The sequence below is a fragment of the Natator depressus genome, chromosome 1 (assembly GCF_965152275.1).
Source record: "Natator depressus isolate rNatDep1 chromosome 1, rNatDep2.hap1, whole genome shotgun sequence".
NCBI classification, from domain to species: Eukaryota; Metazoa; Chordata; order Testudines; family Cheloniidae; genus Natator; species Natator depressus.
The window spans coordinates 195,036,762-195,059,565 of NC_134234.1; the positions used below are offsets into that span (position 1 = coordinate 195,036,762).

A 22,804-nucleotide genomic window follows, 5' to 3' on the forward strand; every position below is an offset into this window, starting at 1 on the left:
TCAAGGATAGGGAAAGACATATAACATGCAAGGAAAGTGATTGGGGTGATGATGGGTATGTGTGTTAGTTACATGTTTTGACTTTAAAATTAAATTCATTAAATTCTTCCTCTTCTGTCCATTATTAAATCTCTTGTCTCCCCCACACTTCCATCACCAAGCCATTCCTAGCTACAGTTTCGTAACCCTAACCATTCTAGCATTTGATTCTCTTCCATTTGCAATTCACATCGAAGATGAAAAAAAAGGAAATATTGATCATGGACCTTAGTTCAGCAAAGCATTTAAACATATTGCTTGTGTGTTTTGCTGAACAGGATGGACTTAAGCACCTACTTAAGTTTTATCACGTGTTTTAATGCTTGGCTGAAATAGGGCCTCAGTCAGCTAGTTTCATGTTGGTGTAGCCTGAAGAATTCTTTTTTACTTTTAAAAGGATACTACCAAGTAGTTTAGGTCCAAAATTTGGATTATAACAAATAGCCACAGAAACTGAAAAATTACAATTTTAATTTAAAAAATTGACATACTTTTGAGACCATTTTTTCTTTTGGAGAACGGGGGTTGTGCAATCGTATATAAACATTTGCACACACTGTTGGAAAATCAAAGGTAACAGAAAGTATTGTTGATTTAGGGAATGCGAACCAAAGTGAACTTGACCAGTTTAGTTTCATTGCCTAACATACATGACGAACAGGTGAACTGATGTACAAATATTTGTTCTAACAACCGTGTATTTTATTTCTGAATACATGTCTAGCCTCGTTCCTATTGAAGTCTGTGGGAATTTTGCCATTAATTTAAATGGAAGCAAGATCAGGCTGTACATTTATTTTATAATTTGATAGTATCCCTTTTACATGATTAAAGCAATTTAATTTGATTTTCCCCTTCCCTTAACATCTTATTCCATAGACTACTAGATCTCACCATAAATTTTTTTTTTCTGGTTTTCAGACCAACTTTTTCTTCACTTTAGTTTCTGCACTTTACTGAGATAAATTTTGAGGCTGTTATGGCTAAATAAGAGTCTGAAACCCGTTGATGTCCAATAGATTGTATATGTGGGGGGAAACAGTGGAAAGTTCTTAAAGATAACGTTCTCTTGTATCACCTGGCTTTCACTATGGGCCATGGACAGAAGCAGATTCAGCTCTTCATTCCTTTGGCAGAGGGAGAGAATTGGCTATCCAAACTCTTGTATTATCTAATGTTCCTTCTCTCCTGTTTGGCAGATGCTACCGAGCTTCTAAGCCAGTTCTTATTAGGATTAGTTAGGTTCTTTTTCCTCAAAGCACCGTCTCGAGACATATAGTGACTGTATTTCTTCACTTAACCACTGATTCCTTTTCTCCTGACAGAGTCGAAAGACATTTCCTACCGGGTAATGCATTTGGTTCCTTATTGTGTGTGTGTGACCTTGAGAAAATTTTAGAAAAATGCATTGTAGGACAAATAACTACAAAGTTTGCCCCAAAGCAATATAAAAGCATTTAATATACGTTCTTCTTCCCCACCTAAACTAATGCTCATTTAAGAGGGGTGTTAGAGGACATGAAACATAAAGAAGAAGAAAATTGGGATAGTTGAGATTTTGTCTGTAGGTGTAACTGAATGTTATTTGACTGGTGAATTGGCAGGTTTTCTAAGCCTATAATGATGTCGGTTTTGTTAGTGTGCCTCCCCCTCGTGTATTTTTTCCCCCCGCACTGAATTGGGATAATTTTCTAACATTTTGTGGTCTTACATATAAACTTAACATTTTTTTAAAAGTTAGCTTTTTTTTTTTGTTCTGCATTGAATTTTTACTCTGTAAATGTGTATGCGTAGTTGAGCTGCCCTTGCAAGTGGTGCAGCTGCTTCAATAGTACTTCATCAGCACCAGGAAGAAGTCATCGTTTATAGACTCTGATGCATTTCTGTGCTTTGGAGAGGACCATGCTGTGCATGCATGACCGTTCTTGGAAACGGCATTAAAGAATGTCTCTCTTTGTTTAGTCATTGTGCTCCAGCAGAAAAGGCTGGTGATCTAACATCTATGTTTAATCAGGACAAGATTAACCCTAACCTAACATGTCAGATTTATAGTTTTCCCTACTGCTCTTCAACTTCAGATTTGCCTCACCATGAATCCTGGTCCCCGTTATGGTTTGTCTTTGTGAGAAAGTAGCACTGGCTTAACCTAAGAAGTGAAATGAAAGAATGTAGTTATAGCTGTATAAACTCCCCTATGGACACTCTGGCATTGGTTTAACTGAATCCATTTTAAAATACAACATAAGTTAAACCAGTACAACTTTTCCATGTAGACCAGGCTTCAAGAAGTGTCAGCACAGGGATTCGCCTGTCAAGGCCTTGAAACAGATACGCCAGGGAAGTATTTCATGGTGTCCTAAGTCCCTTCAGCTTCTTAGCACAGTTTTATATCTCCTCCCATCTGACTCTTCACATGCATGACTGAGACCTCCAGTTTCCCTGCTTGTTATTTAGTACACCTGCTCCAGAGATGCCTTGGAATGTGAGGCCCAGCATGCAGGCTGAAGTGATCTGTCATTAAGTGTGTTGGTTCTGATATCCCAAATGCTACAAGATTCATTACGGGCCATGGCCTATCAAAAGTTTTACTGATCACTGATTAGGGCCAGTCCAGGACTAAAATATACTCAAATCTTTTGTTTCGTTATTGTAGTTTCCCCTGCCCCGCCATGTTGGCTTCCATCTCCCCCTACCTGCAGCTTTAGCCAGTGAAAGTGTAACCACTACAGAAAGTGTCTGCTGAAGGTACTTGGTTATGTTAGTTGTGATTCTGAGCGCTGCTGCTTACTGTATATCTGTATAAACATATATAAAAATATATTCCTCAAATGATATTTTTTGTTAGGATTCACTAGCACCAAAAAATCTTTTGTTGTCTCCTAAGTAAACGCAACTCTGCTTCTTACTATCCCAGTGGCCAGACACTAATCACTGTATAACAATACAGTGGCTATAACAGTATTTTAAGGATACTGATCATTTTGGTATCTGCTTAAGGAATCTGTGCTGAACTAACACAGTCGTTAATACATCCCAGATGAACTGTTTTGAATTGTGGATTTCTAGGGATGTAACACAACTTGAAAAACTTTGGTCCATTTGGGATTCAGAAATGCTGTGCGATCTGATGAGTCAATGATTTAGGAATTTGGGGTGGTTCAGTTCTTTAGTCTGGAAAAGTATTTACGGAATTTCTTGATCTCCTAGTGTATGGTACATACTTAGTTTTTTGTATGAGCGTTGCCCATAGCTGGTACTGTTCAAGGGGGTCTCTTGGGTTTTGGGAATGTTTTTTTGCAGGCTTCAGATACCAGTTTGCTCCTGAGGTCTGCAACAAAAATTCCACAATATCCTTGAGGTAGGAGGAGAGCGAATACATTCAAAAGGGTATTGGTTAATCTCCCATTTTATGGAAGCTTCTGAAGGACAAGTCAGCAGAGATGTTCTCATCTTAAATTCAGCAATGATAAGGATTCATTGGTATTTGGGAATGCTTTCATCAACCTGATACTTTCAGGTACACTGCGCGCAGACTGGACAGTTGCTAAGAAAACCATACAGGGGATGATCTGAATGCTTGAATAAATTGCAAAGTGTTTCGTTCCAGAAAACTTTGCTGGGGCACAAGGGAGTGACTTTAAAGCAATTCATATTCAGAGCTTAAACCTCCCCCCCCCCCACACTAAATCTTCTATTCCTTGAAATTCCACTTTTATCCTGCACTCTCTTCAAAATGACACGTTTCAGAGTAGCAGCCGTGTTAGTCTGTATTGGCAAAAAGAAAAGGAGTACTTGTGGCACCTCAGAGACTAAGAAATTTATTTGAGCATAAGCTTTCGTGAGCTACAGCTCACTTCATCGGATGCAAAATGGTTTTCCATGGTGGGAAGTTATGGTGGTGTTGAGTGTTTATTTTTTTTGTTTTGTTTTTTGTTACCTCAAGTAGTTCCAATTAACTTTATTCAGCTCTGTTATCCATTTTTTAATTAAATGGGTGGATAAAATTTCTGTTCTATTCCTTGGAATGTTATTTCCCACAATAGCTTCTTCCAAACTAAAGGAATTCCAGTAGAACCTCACTTTTGGCTTACATTGGCTCCAGCCTTCAAGCTCAGATGTTCATTTTTCTAGTCTGCTGCTTTGATCACATCACCCCTTCTCTTTGCATCTTTCCACTGACTCCCCATCTTTATTGCATCAAACATAGCTTCACAGCCAATTCCCCAGCCTACCTATCACCTCTCATTCCATATTGAGCTGTCAGTGCTCCAGTCCGCTCAGGATGCCAGCTTGTTAAATTATTAAACAGGCACCTTTGTGTTTTCTCCCATGCTTCCCCTCACACTTGGAAGGTGCTTGTTGTAAATGTCTGTGAAGCTACATCATTGTCCTCCTTCTTCAGATCCCTCCTTAAAACTCTCCTTTGTCATGATGCCTACAAAAAACTTGAGAATGGTTAGGCTGTTGGTGTGCTGAGACCACTGCCGAGCATGCTGACAATATTGTTTCCTTGTACTCCCTCAGCTGTCTGTATCCATCTCTAGTTTCATGTCTTATACTTGGATTGTAAGCTCCTTAGGGTAGGAACCATCTTTTTGTTGTGTGTTTGTATAGCACCGAGTGCAAAGGGGTCCTGGTTCATGGCTGGTGTTCCTCGGACTACAATAATATAAATAAATAAAAATGTGAAGTTTAATGCTCTTTAGATGAAGGATAACTACAGTCCATAAACAAAGTTGGTTTGTAATCATAGCGCATATGTCTGTGTTTGATTTGTGTTTGTGTAGGACCAAGTGTATGCTAAGAGATGCATTGGTTTGTTTAATATAGTGTTAGAACTTTAGATTTAAAAAAAATCTAATGTGGAATAAAGTGTACATTTCTTCTACAAAATACATTTTTAAATTTAGGGTCTTAACGACTTACTCTTTGAGAGATGTTACATTGTTACTTAACAGAGTTGATCAGCTCCCTGAACTGGCATAGCATAAGTCATATTTCACATAATACTGTTCTATTTCTCTTACGTGACTGTTTTTCCAAACAGTAAAAAGAAAAGGAGTACTTGTGGCACCTTAGAGACTAACAAATTTATTTGAGCATAAGCTTTCATGAGCTACAGCTCACTTCACTTTCCTAACAGTGACATTGCAACAGAAAATCACAAGAATGTAAAACTTCTCTGCTCATGAGTGATCCCGTCGGCAAAAAGATTTGGGCACTGTTTTTTTCCCCCATAGAAAATGCAAATATTTGTTCATAGTTTTCCTCCTCCTGCCCCCTTCTGCCTACTCCTGGCTGTATCTATCTTAGTTACTCCGCTGCTGTACAGTAAACAGTACTTCTAGAATCTTTCCTGTACAGTGACAAACTTTATCTTTTTTGCTAATTGAAATATATAAAAAGAGGTGTTTGAACTGAACAAACTACAGGCACAGATTACACTAGATATCCTTTCTCAATCCCTAAACCTTTATGTGCTGGTCAGTAAGACCCAATCATGACTTATTGGACCAAAATTAGTATTTGCATGTCTCAGATGGTTCGTAGTTTTTGAATACTGTTTAAGTTTTTTATGAAGCCTGATATATTATATATATGAAGCCTGATATATCCTCATTATGCCTTTTTTGTTTGTTTGTTTCATGGTATTAAATATTATAGAATCTAATGCATTACTTCGGAATGGGACATGAAAAATCAAGTGACTTGCGGCATGTTGTCACACATTAAAATCTTTTACAGATGTTTGTGTTAGGAGACTTTTATATCTGAAAGTGTATCCAAGAAGTTTATGCTTCAAGACATGATAGCATTTCCTTTATCGGCTAGTTTAAACATTGTTTGACTCAGGGTGAAGTAATGGGATCTGTTTAAGCTCTTATGGTTGATAGCCCTGAGGTTCCTGATTTCTTCAGTTCCTGTGGCTTTTGAGATGTCTTGGTTATGCTTTGGAAGGAGTTATTTATCAGCAGTGTTTCTCAAGACCTTGCTTTAAATACAGCATTGACCTTTATTTTGGTGACATCAACAAATACTTGTAATAGCGCTATCAAGACAGGTACTGTATACACTGATGTCAGAGTCTGGGTTGCTTAAACATACTTTGACTCAATGTCATTGCTCCATTGTTACCACAAATGAATTCTTGTAGGCATCTTTTAAGCAATAGAGTTGGCCCTCTAGGGAATGAATTCCCAGATGTTTCAGAGGATGGTTTAGGGTTTTTATCCTTAAGGTGTATAGAAGGGAGCTGGATATCATGTCTGAAGATCTTTTTCCAATAAGGATTAATTATGTCTTTTTTGGAAGATGCAAGGATGTGAAGGTGGAGGTGGCTGAGTTTCTGAAATCTGATTTCAGTTAGAACAAGTTTGCAGCTCCATCTACTCTATATTGAAGCATTCAGGCAGGGGTTCTCAAACTGGGGGTCGGAACCCCTCAGCGGGTCACGAGGTTATTACATGGGAGGTTGCGAGCTGCCAGCCTCCACCTCAAACCCCGCTTTGCGTCCAGCATTTATAATGGTGTTAAATATATAAAAACTTTAAAAAAAATTATAAGGGGGGTCACACTCTGAGGCTTGCTGTGTAAAAGGGGTCTCCAGTACAGAAGTTTGAGAACCACTGTAAGGCAAGAGAAATCTAATTTTCTTTCTCTCTCAGCTGTTAAGTCAGAGGCCTTGTGTACGCTACCAGGGTAAGTTTACCTAAGTTATGCTACTTCAGCTTCTTACTCTTACTCTTCTTGGGGAGCTGGAGTACTGGAGTCGACCGAAGAGTGCTTTTCCGTTGATTGCAGCAGCGTCGATTTCCCTGGTAGTGAAGACAAGCCCAGACTCTAGCAGTAGTCTGAATTCAGGAATGAAGCTGGTCTTTGTCCTGTGCAGGGAATTGGCTTCCATGCACCTTGAGAGGCCCTTCCATCAGATGGGGCTGGGTTCTGCTGTGGTCTGCATGCTAAAGAAAGTGATCCACTGTTTTGGCATGTTTTGGTGGTTTCTGGACATTGGAAAAGAATGATCTCTTAACTGCCAGGCTTGTAAACGTTCTTCATTTCAAACAATCTTCATTTGCTGCCACTGTTGCTCAAGTTTCTGTCTTTCTCCACCTGTTTATCTTTATTTGCCACTCTTTGCTACTAATCCTCTTCATGGGAGAATGAAAATTGAGGTAATAATGGCTAGGACGGTCTGTTTTTAAAGCTCTTCAGTCCTTTTGGAGATTATCTTCTTAGATTCTCAAGAAGTAAAAAGGTTTGCCTTGTGTCTTCATGAATAAACCCTACTTTGTAGTCCTGATGTTGTGGAACTGACACAGGTCATGTGAAATGACCACTCATTTATTGAGAGTATATCTACAAATGCTGCAAGACTCTTCCTGCGTCAGTGGAAGGGGTTTTTCCATCACTATAGTAAATTCATCTATTTGAAAGATGGTAGTTTGGCCAACAGAAGAATCCTGCCGTAGACCTAGTTGCATCTACAGTGGGGGTTAGGTCGATCTAATTACATTGTGCAGGATGCAAAAATTTTTACAGCCCTGAACAGTGCAGCTACGTTGACCTAAGTTTTAGGTGTAGACCAGGCCTAAGTCAGATGTGTATGAAAAATGTAAACAGTCACAGGACATTCAAATATTACTGTTTCCACTTTATATAACACTGAGATTTGTAGAAATGTGTTCCTTTGTTGTAAAGATTATGTCTAAATCTGAAGGAGATTCTGATTAGTAAAAATCCTTCACATCTTTCAGTTACAGATTACATTTATGAAATATTTTCCCATGTATCTGGTATCTATTATGAAATGCACAATTCGTACATATATTCCTTTGCTGCTGCTGGAGGAAAAATAGTTCTCCTTTGCCTGGATGCATTTCTCATGGTTAGCATGGTCTTAATATACTGCTAGAAAACTCAGTTTTCATATTATTAACATTCCTAGGCTTAATCACAAATGCAGGTTTTTGAGACTGATTCCATTTGGAGTAAGATTTAGTGTAAATTTGACCACAAAATCTGCCATCTCCCCCCCAGCGAGCCACCAGCTCGTGCTCCATAAACCACCTGTGATTCATGGACCACAGTTTGAGAACTGCTTGGTTAAACTGAAACCATTTTTTCTGGGTGACTTCTTTGGAAAATGCAGAGAATTTTGAAGTAATTGTTCTTTCTTTGATTTGAGATAACATTATTTTGTGTCAGAAATTGAGTGAGAACTCATAAGGCAGGTTGGTCAGGAGAGTAGGCACAGCACTTTAACAGTTGCATTAGAAGTCAGCTCAAACTGAAAATGCTCAGACTTCTGGTTCACACCAGCCATGCTCAGAATCTTGAAACCTGTATAGCCAGGTCACTTCCATGGTAACATTACATCATCACAATTGGAGAATCACTTCTATACTTGTCTTTGCATTCACAAAAGCTCCCCGGTGGGATATAAAATTTAAAAACATTACACCATCACAGCAAAGGCTATTTGGTTGATAAATGGTACTGTAGTTGCTCGTGGAAGAAGTAACCTTATGAAACCAGTCTTTCCAGAGGCATTGCATTATAGGTTGTAAGTATACCAGTGTATTGGTCCAAGCAGGCAGAATTACCTGGAGAGGGTATACCTCACACAGATGATGATCTTATTTTGGTACCAGTTCATTTTCTTTCTTTCTTTCTGTAAATGCTGGTTAAGGTAGATTTTTAAGGCAGAGCAATTTCCACAGTCATTGGTTTAATTTATTGGAAAGTGATCCACTTACAAACACTGGAAAGAAATCTTTTCAGTCATGGAATATTAAACTTGTCATCTTATGCTAATAGCATATGCTATTATGCTAATTTAAGCCCCTTTTAGCGTTGTTCACTTTTAAGTACCATATGTATAAAGTAGTTTGCCAGGCCACTCCTAGTATCCAGACTCAAAACTGATCTAATGTTGAGCAAGAATTTTATAGAAGATGTGGTACTGGTTTATACTCCTCAGATTGTGTTGAAGTGACATAAAAATTTCGTTGTTATTGATCTGATATTTTTCCTTGTATTCTAATCTGAATGAAGTATATTGTTTTACAAACTGATCTTTTAAAAATAAGAAGTCTCTCATATGTTTGAAATGAAATCTCTTAAAAAATCACAATTAAAAATAATTGCAGCCAACCTCCTGAGTTTAAGGATATGATAATCACATTGTTGACTTTTTAATAGTTCTGTGGATTGAGTTTTCATTTTGAGGATCATAGTTAAATCATACTCAGTAACTTTAGAATTAGGTCTGTGTTAGTAGCTTCCCTTAGGCTAGGTTTTTTTATTTTGAGATTTGCATGTCAAGCTGTGGGAATTTGTTGGATACCATAACAAAACACTATTGCCTTAATGTTTGTGTTAGAATCCTACATTTGGATTAGTCCTCTTACAGAGCACCCTCAATTTCAACTGAATTCTTTTTTGGTCACCCAAAATCAGAGACTGCTTCTGAAAATGTTGGCCTTAACTTTTAGGCCTCAGTTTTCTCTTCTATAAATTGGGGACAATATCTTGAAGATAGTTGGATTGTAAATGTTTAACATTTGAGATCCTTTGATGAAAGGCGCCAAAGAAGTGTGGAGTCTTTTTATTTCAGATACTATTGTAGTTGTACCAGTTCACAACTGACAGCAGAATATTTATACTTTTACCTATTTAATACTTCTGCCCTTATGCCCTCACAGGGAGAACAAGGCCAGAACTATTTACATTGGGAATTAGTAAATAAAGTGCTATACAAGTTGTAATTACTATCAGCCAAAGATGGGGTTTGGTACTCTGCCATTTGTTTCTTGCTTGCTTCCTCTCACCAGCCATCCAGCTCAGCAAACAATCTGTTCCTCTCTGTGTGACATTCCCTTCCTTGGGAGGGTCTCCTTGTTGCTCGTTAAGGTGAGGCAGACATCCTTATTTTCCAAATTTCCCAATAATCTTTGCACCAACTGTAGCAGTATTCCAAAGCAGATACTAGCACAAAGTATTATGGTTATGTTTTGAGCACTAAATGTGCCTCTTGTTCATCAGTGTTTACAAACAAGGATTCTATTTTGGATGGCTGTCCAGACTGTTACAAACTCCTGAGGGATTTGGGACTTATCTTTCCCTGACAGATCATATAGTCAGTTTTAGTTCCCCCTTGCTCATTGCCTGCTTACTTATACCAAAGGCCCTTCCTGGGGGATTGTTCAAAGCACAGAACTTTCTTGTCCACTGTATCCCATCAGTGAAGGCAGATGACTCAAGGAACGCAATACCTGCTGATAGGTCCCGTTAACTAATTCTTTTCTCATTACTACTGTCTGAAGATCATTTTGGTAAAAACTACTTCAAGTACAGTTCTCCTCTAAAAATTTCTGTGTGAAAATAGCACCACCTTACGTAAGAGACGCTTGGGTCATATTTGCTCACATTAAGTGATAAAAGTAAGTTACTGCTGCTTTTACTTCTCTTATTGTTGCACAGTTAGCCCTGTAAGGAGATTGTGAACTGTTTTTTTTTTCCTTTTTCTTGCATGCCAAGAGAATTGCTTACTAAATTCCACCAGTGAGATGGCACAAGTGTCAATGACAGCAGCAACTTGTAGAACTTTAGTATTGATGATGATGAGCAAGAAGAAAAGAACACTCAGCTTGACTCTCAGATCACAGGCTGAATTTTCAGGACTGGCACTTAAGTAAAAACATCATTTCCCTTGTAAATGGAGCATGTTTAATTTGAAGTTGTTTAGAGATAATCAGTATGGAGCACTTAGATATAATTTTAACAGTCAATTTTTCAGAGCAGAACTACACTTTCAACTATTTAACATCCTTCTTATAAAATTAATAATACCCTGACTTTCATCTTATGCAGCGTAGAGAAAACGTATTCCTTTGGCAATACTTAGCCTCTGCAATCCTCTATACCTAACTGCCTATTATTTAAATGCAATAATTTTTAAGAACACAGGTTATGTGTAGTTCCAGTTTGTCTACTGACTGATTAAATGTGTGTTAAATCAAATAAAATTCATAAGGCAGTTATTTGCATACCAAATAGTAAAAGAATGTAAGAGTTCCAGAGAAGTGAGCGGCTGTTAGGATACACATTCTCTTTAGAAATTTCATTGTAGCTTATTTTTAACAAACTTTTTTTGAATTTTTTTATAATCTATAAAAAGGGAAATAAGGACAACCCCAGGAATTACAGACCAGTCAGCTTAACTTCTGTACCAGGAAAGATAATGGAGCAAATAATTAAGCAATCAGTTTGCAAACATCTAGAAGATAATAAGGTGATAAGTAACAGTCAGCATGGATTTGTCAAAAACAAAACATGTCAAACCAACCTGATAGATTTTTTTTGACAGGGTAACAAGCCTTGTGGATAGGGCAGGAGCGGTAGACGTGCTATATCTTGACTTTAGTAATGCTTTTGATACTGTCTCATGTGACCTTCTCATAAACAAACTAGGGAAATGCAACCTAGATGGTGCTACTATAAGGTGGGTGCAAAACTGGTTGGAAAATCATTCCCAGAGAGGAGTTATCAGTGGTTCACAGTCATGCTGGAAGGACATAATGAGTGGGGTCCCACAGGGATCAGTTCTGGGTCCGTGTCAAGGTTCCTCCCCCACTCTGAACTCTAGGGTACAGATGTGGGGACATGCATGAAAAACCTCCTAAGCTTATCTTTACCAGCTTAGGTCAAAACTTCCCCAAGGTACAAAATATTCCACCCTTTGTCCTTGGATTGGCCGCTACCACCACCAAACAAATACTGGTTACTGGGAAAGAGCTGTTTGGACACGTCTTTCCCCCCACAATACTTCCCAAAACCTTGCACCCCACTTTCTGGACAAGGTTTGGTAAAAAGCCTCACCAATTTGCCTAGGTGACTACAGACCCAGACCCTTGGATCCTAAGAACAATGAACAATCCTCCCAACACTTGCACCCCCACTTTCCTGGGAAATGTTGGATAAAAAGCCTCACCAATTTGCATAGGTGACCACAGACCCAAACCCTTGGATCTGAGAACAATGAAAAAGCATTCAGTTTTCTTACAAGAAGACTTTTAATAAAAATAGAAGTAATTAGAAATAAGAAATCCCCCCTGTAAAATCAGGATGGTAGATACCTTACAGGGTAATTAGATTCAAAACATAGAGAACCCCTCTAGGCAAAACCTTAAGTTACAAAAAAGATACACAGACAGAAATAGTTATTCTATTCAGCACAATTCTTTTCTCAGCCATTTAAAGAAATCATAACCTAACACGTACCTAGCTAGATTACTTACTAAAAGTTCTAAGACTCCATTCCTGGTCTATCCCCGACAAAGACAGAATATAGACAGACCCACAGCCCCTTTGTTTCTCTCCCTCCTCCCAGCTTTTGAAAGTATCTTGTCTCCTCATTGGTCATTTTGGTCAGGTGCCAGCGAGGTTACCTTTAGCTTCTTAACCCTTTACAGGTGAGAGGAGATTTCCTCTGGCCAGGAGGGATGTTAAAGGGGTTTACCCTTCCCTTTATATTTATGACAGTCCGGTTCTGTTCTTCATCAATAATGTAGTTAATGGCATACAGAGTACACTTATAAAGTTTGCAGATGATACCAAGCTGGGAGGGCTCGCAAGTGCTTTGGAGGATAGGATTAAAATTCAAAATGATCTGGACAAACTGGAGAAATGGTCTGAAGTAAATAGGATGAAATTCAATAAGGACAAATGCAAAGTACTCCACTTAGGAAGGAACAGTCAGTTGCACACATACAAATTGGGAAATGACTGCCTAGGAAGGAGTACTGAGGAAAGGGATCTAGAGGTCATAGTGGACCACAAGCTAAATTTGAGTCAACAGAGTAACGCTGTTGCAAAAAAAGCAAACATCATTCTGGGATGTATTAGCAGGAGTGTTGTAAGCAAGACACAAGAAGTAATTCTTCTGCTGTACTCTGCACTGATTAGGCCTCAACTGGAGTATTGTGTCCAGTTCTGGGCGCTATGTTTCAGGAAGGATGTGGACAAATTGGAGAAAGTCCAAAGAAGAGCAACAAAAATGATTAAAGATCTAGAAAACATGACTTATGAGGGAAGATGGAAAAAATTGGGTTTGTTTAGTCTGGAAAAGAGAAGATTGAGAGGGGACATGATAACAGTTTTCAAGTATGTAAAAGATTGTTACAAGGAGGAGGAAGAAAAATTGTTTTTCTTAACCTCTGAGGATAGGACAAGAAGCAATGGGCTTAAATTGCAGCCAGGGAGGTTTAGGTTGGACATTAGGAAAAACTAACTGTCAGGGTGGTTAAGCACTGGAATAAATTAACTAAGGGGGTTGTGGAATCTCCATCATTGGAGATTTTTAAGAGCAGGTTAGACAAACACCTGTCAGGGATGGTCTAGATAATTAGTCCTGCCACAAGTGCAGGGGACTGGACTAGATGAACTCTCGAAGTCCCTTCCAGTTCTTTGATTCTATGAATATGAACATGATGATAAAACAGTTATGATTTTATGCAATTATTTTTTAAAACATTTAAATTGCTCACGTTGGTTTTACTTTACAAGGAGTCCGTGCGTAGAAACTACCATTCAGTCCTGTACACGATTAATGCTGGATAAGTACATGTCACCTAGAGTTGGTATAGTCTTGATGCGGTCCCACAAAGCTGAACATTTTATGCAGATAATTAATATATATCTATATATCGTTGTAAAACTACACACCTCCCATTGCTTTTATATTTGAGTTGAAATCTACTGAACCTTGACTATTTTAAGATTCAGTTGTACTTTAACTAGTGGTTTTTTCAATATCTTTTAGTTTTGAAAGATTTATTATGACTATTACTGAACGTTATTTTATCTCTCTAAAGCTATTCAACACAGTTTGTTTTTACACTAGATTTTGTCCTTATGCTGTCTGACTTGAATGACTCACTCTGGGAATGTTTGGTTATTTTTGTCCCATATTTTAACCTGTGTTCTGATGGGTTAACTTCCTGTTACCACTTTCCACTGCTAGGAAGCCTAAAATGTAGCAGCTATCATCCATTTCAGCGTATGACTCATAACTCAACAACTGACTTTGCTCTACTGAGCTAGCACAAAACTTAGATAACCTGCTATACTGGGCTCTTACTCAGCTGGATTTCCAACTTTTGCCCATGTAACAATAGTAGTAATCCTCAGGAGACCTGATGGAGTTACAGACCATCACACTGGCTCGAGATGTTTTTTTTTTTTTTTTTAAAGTTATTTCTTTTTCTTTTTGTGTTCTGTGAAGAAACGTGTACATGGGTTTCCCCCTTCACCATTTTGTTGTGGGAGAAAAATGCTGCTTTTCATTATTTTCTGCTGTCCACTGCTTTTGAAAAACCTAAAAATGCACAAAGTATTCTGATGCTGAAAGAAGAAGTGATCCATAAAAAGATAGGGTCTTAAACACTGGTAAACTGTAGCAATGAGCATACAAGAAAAGAATGTTGGATTACCAGTGTTGGATGCTTGGGTAAGTGATTCACAAAAGAATCCGCCATCTGGAAACGTAAAGGAGAAAAAGTTTATTTAAGGTGGCCTTTTAAAAAAAAAAAAAAAAAAGCTTTTGCAATACATGGCTAAAGTTATATATTCTGCAGCATGAGTCATGGATGTCTTTATAGTTACACATCCTTGCACAGAAGGAATAAACTTTAAAGAAAAGGAAGTTAAGAGAAAACAGAAGTGTGAATAAGTGCTAATGGTGCTCTCTCTCTGGCTCCATTCAGTCTGCCATTTCATCATACATAAAGGGGGTAGTTCAGAGATTCCTTTCTTGGCACATAAGTGGCAACACATGTTTGAAACAGTGAATGGAAACTGCAGGAAAAAAATGACAGGCATATGGCAATAGGAAGACAAGGGAAAATTTGTTGCCCTAATGTTAGCCACATAATTGGTACACTTAACTACTGAAGGATGATTTATTTAAAGAAAAAACTGTATGCCCCACTTAGGCAGGTTTTCTGTATATAGTCTGTATCTTTCCAGTTCCTTAATAACTTGCCTTGCATACAAGTTAAACCCAGGGGCATGCAACTTCCAGAGGGGATGGCAGACAAGGGGGTGGCAGACAAGGGGCTCTGCATGTGTGAGATGTAGGGGATCTTTGTTAAGGAGTAGAGAGGGGAAACCTGAGTATGAAAAACAGTCCCTTGCTCATACATAAAAAATAGTACATTTTAAGGGGCGGGGGGGCAAGTAAAGTTGAAAATGGCTTTTAATTCATGTTATATTCACATTGTTTATGGCTTTACACAACTTAATAGATTCACTCATTGTAGGAATGTAGGGCTGGCCAGAAATAAGTAATTAAACATGGGGGAGGCCTCATTTCTTGGAAGACAGGAGTAGGGAACTAAATTAATTAGCAGGCTGAAAACGGAATATTTGTGTAATTTAAATAAGCAAATGGGTCAGTAAGTGAAGAAGACCAGAATGTTTGAGCCAGCTAAGATAAGAGGGAGAACACCAAGGGAACCATTTACTCCAAACAAAATAAAAATGGACAAAAAGTAATTTAGGAATGTAAAGATGGGGTAAAAAGTAGGTTGAACATGGATAATGTGTGGACACAGCATGCTGCAAAGGGATTGGTTCCTGCCAGGTAACCCAGCCAATCCAAAAATGTGTAATGCAATATATAGTAAATGCAATGAGATATGTAAATTTATATGAGGGAAAAGGTTTGCTGCGTAACACTTCAATGTGATCAACTCAGCCTTCCTATATGCCAGATAAAGGAACCTGAGTGACAAAACTGGAATTGAACTAAGTTCTTGTGAAGCCAAATGGAAAAGATCTCAGGGGAACCACAGTACTCATTAAAAAGGAGAGCTGGCCTAGCATGTTGTACAATGTTTTCAAAGCTAAATACACACTGATTTAGTACTTTAATCTGAGGGTGTTGTATTTTTAGGGTGTTGGAACAATTACTACCAACTTCTTTCTCTAATATCCTGGGACGGACATGCTGCATAATTAGTACCCCAACATTTGGGTCTCATTCATGTCTTGCCATACATGAGTGTGCTACTGGGGGAGAGGTCAGGAGAAACCCTCCCTGTTTCCCAACACTCTATCCAGGAAGCAGGCATAGTCTGTCTCCAGGAGGGCTGGTGCTTGAGTGGGAGAGTCAGAATTAGAACTAGTTGAAAATGGCTTTTTTTCTGCTAAAAATACTGATTTTTTTGTTTAAAAAAAGGTTTGGCCAGAACCCTGAAGTTTTCAGCCAAATGTAGACCTTTAAAAAAAAAAATAAAAAAAAAATAAAAAGAAAGTGTTCAGTTGAAAACTCAATATTCCAGTGAAAAAACAGTTTTGACATTTTCAACCAGTCCTCATCAGAGTGTCTCCAGCTCTTTGTTCTCCTTTCGCTTGGCAGAGTGACTGAGTCCCTGGAGAGTTATAGTTGAGTGGTCAGAGTGTAAACTGATCCTATAGGAGTTTACAATCTGAGGAATTCTTTGCCCATCTCTAGGATGGCACAGTTGAACAGGTGCATCATCTTCCTCTGAAGCCTCAGGTATTGGTCACCTCTGGCTGCAGGACTTGATGGGCCAGTAATGTGGCAAGCGCCATATTTCTGCTACAAGAGATGATACAGTGCACCCAGAATTACAAAGAAATATCTGTTTATAAGTTGGGTGCATTATACTTTCCAACATCACTTATCTTAAAGGTGATAAGTACCAAGGCTTTGCCAACTTTATTTTAAAGCAGAGGGGAGAGAGGTATTTAAGGTTCCAAAAAAGGCAAAACTTCTCTGGCTCTTTTTTAAAAATGTAATTAGTGCTGTATTTGAACAAAACTAATTCCCTAAAATCTTGAGAAATCTGAGCTACATATTTCCTGGTTTCTTGATCAGAGTGAATGACATCACAAATACTGTAGACAAAAGGAATAAAAACAAGGGTTTCAGATGGAAACCTGTTTATGGTATTTGGGGTGTCACTCATTCTAGCAAGAAGCCAGGAATTCCTACATGCAGTTCAGAATCAGCAAGATCGTAAAAAAGATGGTGACTGTCTGAAAATTTTGTTAAAATACAGAATTATATTTTTTTAAATAATGACCCTATTATCTCTCTTAAAATCAAACAAGAATCTTGGGAATTATAAACAACAAAATATCACCTTTCCAATTATTTTCATATTTATTAACCTACAGAAGTGTGTCTGCTCAGTTGTCCTACAGACTTCTCTGAAGTAACTAATTAACTTCAGTTGGATCACTTGATGTTGCAGGACTGAGGAGGGAGACTGAGGGTATGTCTTCACTAGCAATGTTAAAGCACTGCCATGGCAGCGCTTTAATGTGGCAGTGTAGTCACGGCACAGCACTGGGAGAGAGCTCTCCCAGTGCTGTAAAAAACCCACCCCCACGAGGAGTGTAGCTCCCAGCACTGGTGCACTGTCTACACTGCCACTTTACAGCGCTGAAACTTGCAGTGCTCAGAGGTGTGTTTTTTCACACCCCTGAGCGCGGAAGTTGCAGCACTGTAACGTGGCAGTGTAGACAAGGCCTAAGAGAGCATGCATGTGTATGCATGCTCCTGGACCCTGAGAACACCTCGTCTCAATAAACAACAGGTTTAGGCTTGGTAATGCCATCTTTACTCACATGAGTAACCTGCAGCAGTTTCAACTACCCCCTGCTTCCTCACCAATATTCGTCAACCCAAGAGAACAACTGGAGGGAGAAGAGGCTAGTTTTGTCTCCATGGAATGTTCGGTCTTTGCCATCTCTTCAGAGACTGAGAACAAGACAGGAGCCAATTAGCAACAATTGTGTAGGTGAAATATGAATCGAGGTATGCATATCTGTTTGTAGGAGGACTAGCACACTGACTTAATAGGCTGCCAAGTAGTCATTAGTTGGGAACAAATGTCAGTTACTATCAACCTGTAGTGCATTTGAAATAGTGATCTAGAAATGGTATTTATATCCCATTACCAGCCCTCTGAGCTCACTAAGTCCCTTTCTATTAGGTAGATTTCATTTTGGCTGATATGGGTTTAAGAGGAGAATATGATTCTTACTAACCAACAAGTGCTTAGAAATTATCCAGGGGTGTAATACACTTATGGAACAGATACTATAAGTAAACATTTTTTTTTAAAGTCTGGAATGCCTTTTGATGCTCCTTATATATAGATCTAAACTGTTTGCATGTTTTTAAATGATGTAAACACCAAGAATACTGGCTAGTCGAGGCAATTAAAAAATGAAAAACATTTAAAATAGCTTACTTGCAGACAAATAAATGAAATCTTAGAACATATACACAGAAAGGATATTATACAGGTTACTGTGAGTTGAAGGCTGTATGCATATATGTTGAGATATTATGGTCACCATGTTAGGAATTTCTCAAGTACTTAAATTTTTTTGATTTAAAACACAAATAAGTGTTGTCTTTCCCAGAATAAACATCACAAAAATGTATTTTAACTTGAATTTTAAGACCCTTTTTGTGTGTATGTATGTTTAGATCACAAACGAGTACAGTCAACTTCATTTATAACAGCATGGTTATAGGGAATAAAAATACTTCCCAAACCAAACAAATTAAATTCACTACATTTTTTCTAGTCATTTCTGGTAATTATGGATATTTCCCGGCCTTTTTATAGCCATTACTAAAGCAACAAATGAAAAAGGATTTGGGAAATATAAAACAAAATTAGAGCAGATATACAGGTTTTTGCTAATAACTAATTTTACATAGACCTTACACTTATTTGACCAATACTTTTGGAGGTAAAGGTTTTATTTTTTTGATAAGGATATTTGTTACAGTATTCTGCACTAGCTTAATTCTTGATGATCTGCAAAAGTGGCCACAATTACAGCACATTGAACTAGTCCTGTAGTCTCGAACTGTGGTCTTCCTGGTGGTCTGAAGAATGATGTACTTGGAGAACCATGAGTGAGGTTTTGGGAAAGGAGCTTGATCCATGACAGGATCTCTCACTCACACTCTCACTCTGCCTAATGGAAAGGTTAGAGAACCACTGTAGTTTTCTAGTCTTGAGGATAACTGAGGGGCACATCTGCAACTTCTTAACCAGACATAAATGGAGTAAAGCACTCAAAGCTACTGCTGTTGTCAGATAATTCAGGTGCAAACAAGGGTCAAAGAACACACACACAACCCCACACTAACAATAGACAAATTTCCTCAACAGGGTAAGCAAATATACTTGTCAGAGTCTCCAAATGGGTCTCCAGCTCACACGGATCACCCCAGTCTGGTCTAGAGGGAGCCTCAGACAGCTTGTTCTCTTTCAAGTTCCTGTCTTACTCAGACAGTGGGGAAAATAAGCTCACTGTGCTATCTGGGTCCAGTTGCAGATATGCAAGTACATTCTGAACCTCTTGGAGCAAAATTGCCCCAAAGACTACAGTGTATTTGCGACTTGTGGTATGTCTCTTCTGTGAAAATCCTCATCTGAATTTGATCTTCTCCACTAAGCTGGTGGAAATCTGGAGTGTTATCAGCACCCTGAGAAGTGTGCATACCCTTCCTCATAGTTTTCATGTCTTGTGTTTTTTATAGAGCTGATGGGTCACAAAAGATTAACTATTTAAAAATACCAACTGTTCAACAGCTGGTGTAATAGGTGATTCCTACAGGCTGAGATGACTCTGGACTCTGGAGGTTGTTTTACTGGAAAAAGGAGGACTTTTGGTTGCATGGAAACAATGCTGAGTCTCTTGTCTTCAGTGAGTACCTACTGGTTCTTCCTTCCATTTTTCTGAGCCTGTTTCTCCTTGTCTCCTGCCCTCACTCCCAGTCCTGAGGTCCTCTTTTTAAGAACCAGAAGGAGGTGGCAGTGCAGTGAGGAGCAGGCAGTTATTCCAGCATCAAGGGAGAGGAAGCAGTAGCTCAGGTAAAGTGACAAGGATGCATGAAATTCTTCGCCTTCGGGAAATGGGTGTGAGGAATCTCATCCAGCATTCATGCTGTAGGAGCTGAAGTAACAGAGGGAGGCGGAGTTGCAACTGAGTACAGTGGATGGGAAGAGAGAAAGGAAAGGGAAAGGTGCTGAATTCACTTGTCCTGGAAATGTTATAGGAGTTAAACAAGTTAACTTTAAGAGATAAAAATCAGACACTCGATGTATCCATGCCCACCTGCATGCAGGTACGTGTCTGTTCGAAATTTGCCATTACTTGGGATTTTGACAGTGCATACCCTGCAACCCTGTTGATTTAAAAAGGCTGTGAAAATTGTTTTGAGCTTCTCACATGATTAAACTATCATATTGTGTGACAAAAGTTTCAAAGCTGTGAAATATACCACTGCTTTCTGAGGACATAAGAACTGTCTGCTTTTTCCCACCAGCTGAGAATGGAGATTAGATTGATATAGTTAACCAGTATACTGAAGCAAAATTCTTAACGTCAGCCAGGGCAAGTCCCCAAAGCATTTTAAAGGCAATTTTAAACCTATATGATACCACTATACAGATTAACTAAAGTCAGCTGACAAACTACTACTTATGTAATAATGCCCAATAATTGTTGGTTCATAAAATAAAATTTAAAACAAAACACCACCAGAATAACTTTTCTTAAACATGCTACTTGTAATGCTGAATATTACCAGGGAGATGAGGGAACCACAATGAGGGCGTAGCATGTCTCTCAACCAATTCATGTCCTTTTCATGTCAGTTAATTGCTGGAGTATGGGGAATTTACAAACTGAGACAATGGGTAACAAAGCACATGGCTGCCACATCTGGCACCATCTCCAGCCCACTTCTCTCTTACAAGAGAGCCTCTTCTCACATTTCTAGTGTGTGGGGTTTACGTATAAATGTCATTCTCCTCTTGGTTTGTACTTAGCACTGGTCTTCCGTGGAAGGCCGAACAGGAGGCACTGCAGAGACACAAGCTCAGTACAGCTGCCAGCAAGGGACTAAAAAATGTTTGGAGCCTTGCAGAAACAGAATTTATTTACTGAGGCTGAAAGTGCAGAGGGCAGTGAACACATACTCTATGCTGGTAGAACTGTGAGGCTGATACAGAATCTTTGGTGTCAAAGACAGAAAAAAACTATTAGATCATCTACTCCATCTCTCCCTGTTAAGGAAAGATTGTTCCCTATCATATAACTTCCAGTGATTTTGTTAAGTCTAATTTAAAGTGCCTCAAGTAAAGGAGCTTTCACTACAAGTGGGTGGAGATTACACATCCTACAGGCCTGATCCTGAAAATTTTTACTCATGTAGGAAGTCCCATAGACTTGAATGGTACATGGGTTGCAGGATTGTCCTTTCTTTGTTTATTTTGTGGTGGATAAAAAAGGTGAGAGAGAATTTTTTCTCTTCTCTTAATTTTTTAATCTAAGAATTATTTGGAATGTCATGTGTAGTCTTCCCTCTCTTCTTGCTGGATGTCTCCCTTGGCGGATCCAGAGATGTAGCTCCTTAGGGGAATTGAGTCTTTAACAAAAGAGCTTTTCCTCCCAGTTTGTAAAATGAGAAATAGGTGCTAACAAAGTCAGATCCAACCCTCCTTCCTGTCGCCACCACCATGACCTGCACAGAAACCTTTTAAATGTTGTGTATAAAATACACTACCCTTCTCAATGAATCAGGTTTTATTTTTTGGTTACACATATCTTTGAAACCCACTGCCTTGGTATCTGGTGTCATAGACTGACTAATCATCCAAAGGGGATCTGACTTTCTAAAGCAGAAATAAAAAGAACCACTGACAAGCCTTACAGTCCTCCTTCCTTAAGAACCATCCTTCTTTATACATCGCAAATAAATAAATTAAAAATTTAAAACCCCGTCTCCCCCATTTTTCACCTTCTAGGCCGTATTTAATGTAATAGTTTGAAACGGAACGAGGCATAAGCATTCATTAATCAATTTAAATTAGAACAATGCTGTTGCCCTCATGGCAGATATACTTCTCCCTGCTTTCTTATATGAAGGGTTTTCCCAGTGTTTATCATCAAAGTCCAAGAGAATCCATTGCACCGTACTCCCTTCTTGCCCTCTGCCTGGTCTGTTACCTTATCTGGAAGGGCTTCCTGCTTCTACTGAACCACATGCAGGATTTTCAGATCCCATGTGTAATCTGGAATTTATTTGTACCCATATTCAGACGGTTTAAAGTGAGGTAACGTGTCAGCCAGCACAAAGAATTGCAGTACATATTTACAACTAGAAAACATTGAACTGGACACAGCACGACTAGTTTTGGAAGCCCCGTCTTCTAGACCAGTGCAGATAGGAAACTGAATTATTACTCTCCCTTTGAATTGTCATGTAACATGTGACATGATATAATGGCAAAAAACAGTGATGCCAGCTGCTGATTGTAACAGAGGAATTGCCATATTGGATGAGATCGAAGGTCCGTCTAATTCAGTATGCTGTCTCCAACACTGGCCTGCACCAGCTGCTTCAGAGGGAGGTGTAACAACCTCACAGAGGGCGGTAATCTGTCCCCCACATTAAGTCTCATTTTGATCTCTAATAGATATTGGCCAAAGCCCTGAAGAACGAAAATTTTTCTGTTAACGGCTGTAACTCCGGGTATTCTTGCTATCCTATAGATGTCAGGTCCATTTTTGAATCTTACTAAATTCTTGGCCTCAACAATCTCCTGTGACCATGAGTTTCACAGTTGAAATATGCATGAAATTGTGTGAAAAAATATTTTTTGTTTGTAATTTGCCACCTTTTAATTTAATTGAATGTCTT

At 38.7% G+C, this 22,804-nt stretch overlaps 2 protein-coding genes across 5 annotated transcripts in view; one reads left to right on the forward strand and one right to left on the reverse strand.

The window, feature by feature from the left end:
- Window positions 1–22,804, forward strand: part of CMSS1 (cms1 ribosomal small subunit homolog) — a 366,757-nt gene that overhangs the window by 63,132 nt on the left and 280,821 nt on the right. The window lies entirely within an intron of this gene.
- FILIP1L (filamin A interacting protein 1 like) overlaps window positions 1–22,804 on the reverse strand; it is a 286,102-nt gene that overhangs the window by 45,986 nt on the left and 217,312 nt on the right. Inside the window, exon 1 of one of the 3 annotated variants that reach the window (XM_074973396.1) lies at window positions 14,532–14,558. The exons of the other annotated variants lie outside the window; for them this stretch is intronic. The gene's annotated coding sequence lies outside the window, so the exon portion shown is untranslated. Of the gene's footprint in view, window positions 1–14,531; window positions 14,559–22,804 lie in introns of those variants that run through there. 3 annotated transcript variants of the gene reach the window in all.